Below are 6,652 nucleotides of genomic sequence, written 5' to 3'. Positions count from 1 at the left end.
GCGGTCGGTTCATAAGCAGTGTTGCCAAGTCCGCGGTTTTCCCGCAGAATTGGGCTACTTTAACACTGTTGCCGGGTTGTTGTTCATGTCCGCGGGTATAGGCGACCCCAATAATGTGATATTTAGTCCCTTGAATGTGAATTTTACTGGAAGATCCCCGCCGAAAAACGATCAAATAAAAAACAACTGCCCGTGCAGATCATGATTAAAATGCAGTGGTTGCCTCTAATTTCAAATGGCTAGATATTTTTGTTTAAAGCCAGTTTGTTTGTTATAAAGCAAATAGCCAATAAATAAATTTGCTTAAAAATCAGTATCAGTATGAGAATCCGATTTGCTAGTAAAAAAAGAAAAAGATGAGGTGAGCGCACTGGTGCAGCTGTCCTGTGGCTGCCGTCGCATCATCCAAGTGGATGCTTCACACTGCTGCTGGTTGAGCAGAGACCCCCCACATGATTGTAAAGCGCTTTGGGTGTACAACAATACACAATAAAGCACTATATAAATGCATCATTCATTCTGTTTTTGCTTCAAATTTAGAAATTATACAGTCTAATTTAAATTAAAAACTACTCATGCTGCATCTTTGTTTGGATCATGATTAAAATCCAGTGGTTGCCTCTAATTTTAAATGGAAAGAGCACAGACAGCCTTAGTTTGTTCATATGAAGAGATTTCTTTTATTTGTGTAACTTACTTGTTTGATTTGGGGTTTGTTTTAAAATTTCAATTTAGTTTTGTTATATTTCAATTTCACAAAGAAACGTGCAGCAATGGCCTAATAAAACGACACCTTTTCATTTACTGTATAATGTCTTCAACCTCATTTTGTAAAAAAAATCGTGAGAAAATCGAATCGTGAAATCAAAATCATGAATCGAATCGTTACATCCCTATTCCCTACAAATCACAGACATTGCAGACTGACAGCCATCAGCCGTCATATATTCATACACCGGCTCTGCATGCGTTTCTGTCTCCGGCAGCAAACACGCACCGCTCCAGAACCAGTCCGAGAGAGACAGACGGGTAAATGAACGGACGGCATTATAGTTCTCATAATATCCTTCCTTTGATTCATTCAGAAACTCCCTGAAGACACGCCAGGGTTTCATTATCAATCTCTCTAGCTGTTTACTCCTCTTCTTCTGCTTTATTTTCAGCTTTAGACAAAGCGTTGAAGCGTTTCAGTGAGATCAGTGACACGTACGTCACATCCAATTCAAGATTATTTCACAGACTCTCAGAGATCAATGAATAATCAGCAGCATTACCATCTAAAATGTTATCTAACACTTCATGTGACAAAACTGATCTGAAGTCACGATGACCCTGGCGCTCAAACGGGTCATCATTTGGAGACAAATAACTGGAATAATCCTTTATTCTGTCTGTGATTCGCTGCAGACCCTTCGGCTTTCAGGATGCTGGCGGTCGTGTTGCGTAACAGTCTGACTGTTTCCAGCACAGAGCAACCCTCGTGTTGTCAAACAAGCTTCATGATACGTCTGTCAACTTAATGGCTCAACACTACTCGCAGTCTTTCTAGTCTGTCTCTCTTCTAGTTATGAGCTCCGCTGCCATGCTATTTCAGTCCCCCAGTGCCACAGCGGTGAGGTTTCATGTCTGCGATCTGTTCCTGATGTTCGGTCTCTGCTCGCTAGCGCTAATGGATGTTGGGTGAGGCTAGGGCCGATCTCGTTTCTGTCAGGAGGTCTGTGTGTTGTTTGGTGTGTGATGATGTTGTGAGACATGAGGGGCGTCTCGAAGGCCGTTATGAGTGCGTTCACACCGGGAGCGGGAGCAGCGATGAAGCGATGGTTTCAGCGCAGAGTCTATTTTTGCTGTGCTGTTCACGTTCGATTAAAGTGACCGCACACTTTTGATGGACAAAATAAATATACACATAAATAATAATCATGTCTAGTGTGTTTTAACAAAAGAATTGGAGTATGTCAGAAAAGAAAATGAAAAATCTAAAATATGTATAGAAGATTTACCCATTTAAACTTGTTTTTCATTATTCAGTTTGGGTTAAAGTATGGTGTATTATTAAAAAAAAACATTAAAACAGCACGTTCTATATTGAAGTATGACTGAAACTACATGTTTTGATCTGTTTTTGTTGTTTACCATTTACATGCGAATCCCCATGTTAACAAACAAGACTTTAAAACTTTCAAGTTTATAACTGAACAACTTCTAAAAACAAATTTATAGTTGTCTTTGTAAAGAAACCTGTAGCTTTGGAGCCGCTGCTGTAACGCTGTACAAACGCTTCCAGTGTGAATACTCTCACGAGTCTGCAGCTGCAGTGATGATGAAGTTACGCTGATGTGAAGCTAAGCTTGTGGTGTGAAACAGGCGTAAGACGTGAACCTCCTCAGCGGCGCAGCAGACACACTTGAACTTCTTTATTGGAGTGCTGTTTTTGTTGCCATCATTAGATACTCTGCAAATTGCACACACACAAAAAAAAATGGTTGTGGTCGAGTGCCATCACACACACAGAGAAGGCCTGCGTGACGTGTGCTTCGATCATCAGAGGCGAGCAGGTTTGGACAAGCCCCGTGCAGAGAGTCCTGCTCGTCCTCCAGTCTACAGGATCAGCACACAACGGCTGCAAACGCATTTCCCTAACGTTTCCTTTGTTTGTTTTACAAACTAAGGGCCGAGTAGCACAGCAGTGATGTTTGTGATTCCACCATCATCTCTGATGTAGCAGCGCAACACGACGTCTGGGTGATGATGTTACACACACACACACACACACTAACACTAACCGAGGAGCATCTTCAAAACAACATGATCTAGTGCTATGTTTTGTTCAGCACGGGAATCAACGTAAAGATTGAACAGACACAAGAAGTGTTACGGTAATTTTCACGCTGCTGTTCTGAAACGCTAACACACGTCTGTCTCCAGCGCGAGGCTCTACTATATGAAAATAAATTGAATAAATATCTTCACAATCACACCTTGGCAGTTGGTGGATGAACACTGGAGATGATTCACTCTGCAGACGGCAGATGATGCTGATGTTTGACTGTTGAACAGCACATGACCAACATGATGAACTAACAGATAACAGAACTAACAGCGGTTCTCAACTGGTTTTGCTTCAATGGTTTAGTGTACAAAAGTAACAAAACTGTCTTTAAAATCTGTCTAAACTGACTAGATTCTACCAAATGACAGATCAATTTGTACCAAAATATCGTACGGTTTGATTGGACTCACACAACCTTTGACATCAACAACTAGTGATATAGCCTGTGTTTCTCCATTCAAAATCTGAAGCCAGTTTATTTGGCTATTCTAACCATCCACTATATTTAGCATTGTTTATTTTTTTTATTTGTATTCAGCATGTTTTTTCTCTTCTGTCTGTGACTAACGAGCACTGCTCTACATTCAGTCCGTTAGGAGGAAACCGCAGCATCCCTACTGGAGAAATGTCATGAAACGGCAGACACGAGTTGCGTTACCTGTGGGAATGTGGTCAAACGCCGACGGTTTCAAACGCTCCACAGTCTGATCCATCTGAGAGTCTGAGACAAAGACAGAGACAGAGAGTGATTCAATGGCAAAATATTCTCCACTGTCATTCTGTGAAAATACATGCTTTGCCATCAACACACAAATTGTAAATATTTCATATTACATTACATATACATTATTCACCAAGATTTGCCTTGGTGAGGAGCTCTCCAGGTGTACTGTTTTTGTTAGTTTTTCCTGTTTTTTGTTTCACAAACACAATCAGTTTTACCAGGGATGAACTGCTGAACATTCGGCAGAACACACCACACAATCTTCTACTGGTTTTTGATTACTCAGACGTTTGCTGAACATTGTAATTGGCGGAGCAGTGGCGTTGTTCAAGCGCTTTAAAGGTGACCTATTATGCCCCTTTTTACAAGATGTAAAATAAGTCTCTGATGTCCCCAGAGTGTTTATGTGAAGGTTTAGCTCAAAATACTCCACAGATAATTTTTTATAGCTTGTTGAAAATGCCACTTTTAGGGTATGAGCCAAAATGCGCCGTTTTTGTGTTTGTCCCTTTAAATGCAAATGAGCTGGTGCTCCCGCCTCCCTTTTCAGAAGAGGGCGGAGCTTCAAGAGCTCATGCTCCAGCAAAACAGGACAATCTCACGCAATCTGATTGTACTGTGCAGTAAATGCGCGTTTATGAATTACACAGACGGGGAGCACGGCACAATAAAAATAACCACATAGCTGGTCTCATGGTGCCTTCCAATTTTTAACTACCACATTCCTATTTACGATCATTCTGGTAGCACGTGAAGGCAGCATCAGTGAAAACAGTTAGAGACAATGGTAGCTTTAGCAACATTAGCCTTACAGAGAGCCAAGAAGCTCTTTTGGAAAACAAAATATGACGTGTGATGCTCACTTTGCTGATGTTTGCGCACGAAGCGTTGGTATCGATCCCTCTTTCAGAAGCAGTCTTTGCACAACTCCAGCGCTGAACTGACCTTTGTTTGTGAGGCAGCCCGGCGTAAAATGATTAGCACAAACATATAGGACTTTTCAGTTTTTTTCCGGGACATTTCCTTCGTAAATGAAATTTAACCACCGTGTGCTCAGCGGTCTATGGAGACTCCTGTGTTGGTTGGTGCATCCCGAAACACAACACCTCTTTGGTGCTGACAGTGTATCTCCACCAGCTACAGCAAGAAAACAGCAATGGAGAACTGCTGCTTCTCTCTCAGGGTGGGGTCTATGCTAATAGGGCAGAGAGCGTCACAAATGGGCGGGACTTTCCCTAGTATAATGTCATTATAGGGAGAAATCTGGAATCGCTCGTTTGGAGAGACTGTTTATGATTTATTGGGATTATAAAAAAACGAGTGTGTGGATTTTTACCATTATAGGCTGGTATCACACACTGCAGCTACACAACTGTTCAAACACCTTATAAAAGTGATTTTTGCATAATAGGTCACCTTTAACTTAAGGAATATCGATTAAACTACAGTGGTGTAATATTCAGCTGTTAAGCCATTTAGGAACGTTTGTAGTGTCTTGTTGCAGGTTACACTGGATTCTTATTATCGAGTTAATTATAATGTCCATGTGCACGTTTGTTAACATAGTTGGTTTATTTTTATTATGCATATGAATAACCAAGTTAACATGTAGCCGAGTTAAACTATTAATATAGCTCACCGTTGAATTTGCATGCTAAGCTTATAAACTAATGCATTCGTCCCAGATCGCAGTTTTAGCGAACTGCGAACTAGCGAAAACGCTTGTAAGTATATTTCTTAAACATATTATTATAGTATAGGCAGACTTGAATTTGCATGCTAAGCTTATAAACTAATGCATTCGTCCCAGATCGCAGTTTTAGCGAACTGCGAACTAGCGAAAACGCTTGTAAGTATATTTCTTAAACATATTATTATAGTATAGGCAGACTTGAATTTGCATGCTAAGCTTATAAACTAATGCATTCGTCCCAGATCGCAGTTTTTAGCGAACTGCGAACTAGCGAAAACGCTTGTAAGTATATTTCTTAAACATATTATTATAGTATAGGCAGACTGCAGACATTTAATGTCAATATGAGTGCTAGAACTGTGTGAACTTTGGTTGAGATAATTATGCTTATTGCTTAACTTTGTTAAGTGTGCTGAAATGGCTCATAAGGAACTATTAATTCACACCGTTTCTGCGTTGTTTTGGTGGGAAGAGCTCGAGGCCGGTTTTTATTTAAAGACTGAGTACTCATCCTTTTTTAAGATAAATTGAGTTTATACTCGCTGTACAACCTATACAATGCTAAATAACTTTCCCGTACTGTATGTGTATTGGCAATGTTACTTTATCTTACGTTTAATCTGTTCTTTTGCAGAACAGATTTAGTTTTATCTTTTAATGAATTAATACATTTAAAATTCAGACATTAAATACATTTCTTATGTAAAAAAAAAGTCAATGTAATTGGGTTATGTTCAGATATTTTTATTGAACCCATTGAGTTGTAGTAATGTTATGCAATATTTAAGATAGTAGCATTAAAATTATATATATTTTTAGAAGCATTAGGCTACTTAAAACTTTTACAAAGTGTATAATTTACTTTATACAGCGTAAGCTTTCTAATTAAAGCCACCAAGGATTGTGTGTAGCCTTAACTTTTACAACTTACAGGCAGTTTTGGAGAGAAATTTATCCTTCAATTTTTTTTTTCCAGTGCATATAGTTTTCTGCAAAATACACATTGACAGCTCTACAATATAAATTATTTTAAAGGGGTCATATGATGCTGCTAAAAAGAACATTATTTTGTGTATTTGGTGTAATGAAATGTGTTTATGCGGTTTAAAGTTAAAAAAACACATTATTTTCCACATATTGTACATTATTGTTTCTCCTCTATGCCCCGCCTTTTTGAAACGCTCGATTTTTAGAAAACTCATCGGTCTGAAAAAGCGAGGTGTGCTCTGATTGGCCAGCTATCCAGTGCGTTGTAATTGGCCGAATACCTCAAGCGTGAGATGGAAATGTTACGGCCCTCACCATACTGTGATGGCCTGTCCCAGCCGGAGCGACGACACAAAAACATTAAAACCCATTACAAACGAGGCATTTGTTGCATCCAGTGGGGACATAATTACTGATT

The 6,652-nt window shown here is 39.5% G+C and overlaps 1 pseudogene; it reads right to left on the bottom strand.

Moving 5' to 3' along the window:
• Positions 1–6,652, bottom strand: part of LOC107673970 (histone deacetylase 4-like) — a 48,130-nt pseudogene that overhangs the window by 20,655 nt on the left and 20,823 nt on the right.

The sequence above is a fragment of the Sinocyclocheilus anshuiensis genome, unplaced genomic scaffold (genome assembly GCF_001515605.1).
Source record: "Sinocyclocheilus anshuiensis isolate Anshui unplaced genomic scaffold, SAMN03320099.WGS_v1.1 scaffold953, whole genome shotgun sequence".
Classification (NCBI taxonomy): domain Eukaryota; kingdom Metazoa; phylum Chordata; class Actinopteri; order Cypriniformes; family Cyprinidae; genus Sinocyclocheilus; species Sinocyclocheilus anshuiensis.
The sequence above is the reverse complement of the archived record's forward strand: the minus strand, read 5'-3'. Positions and strand labels throughout refer to the sequence as shown.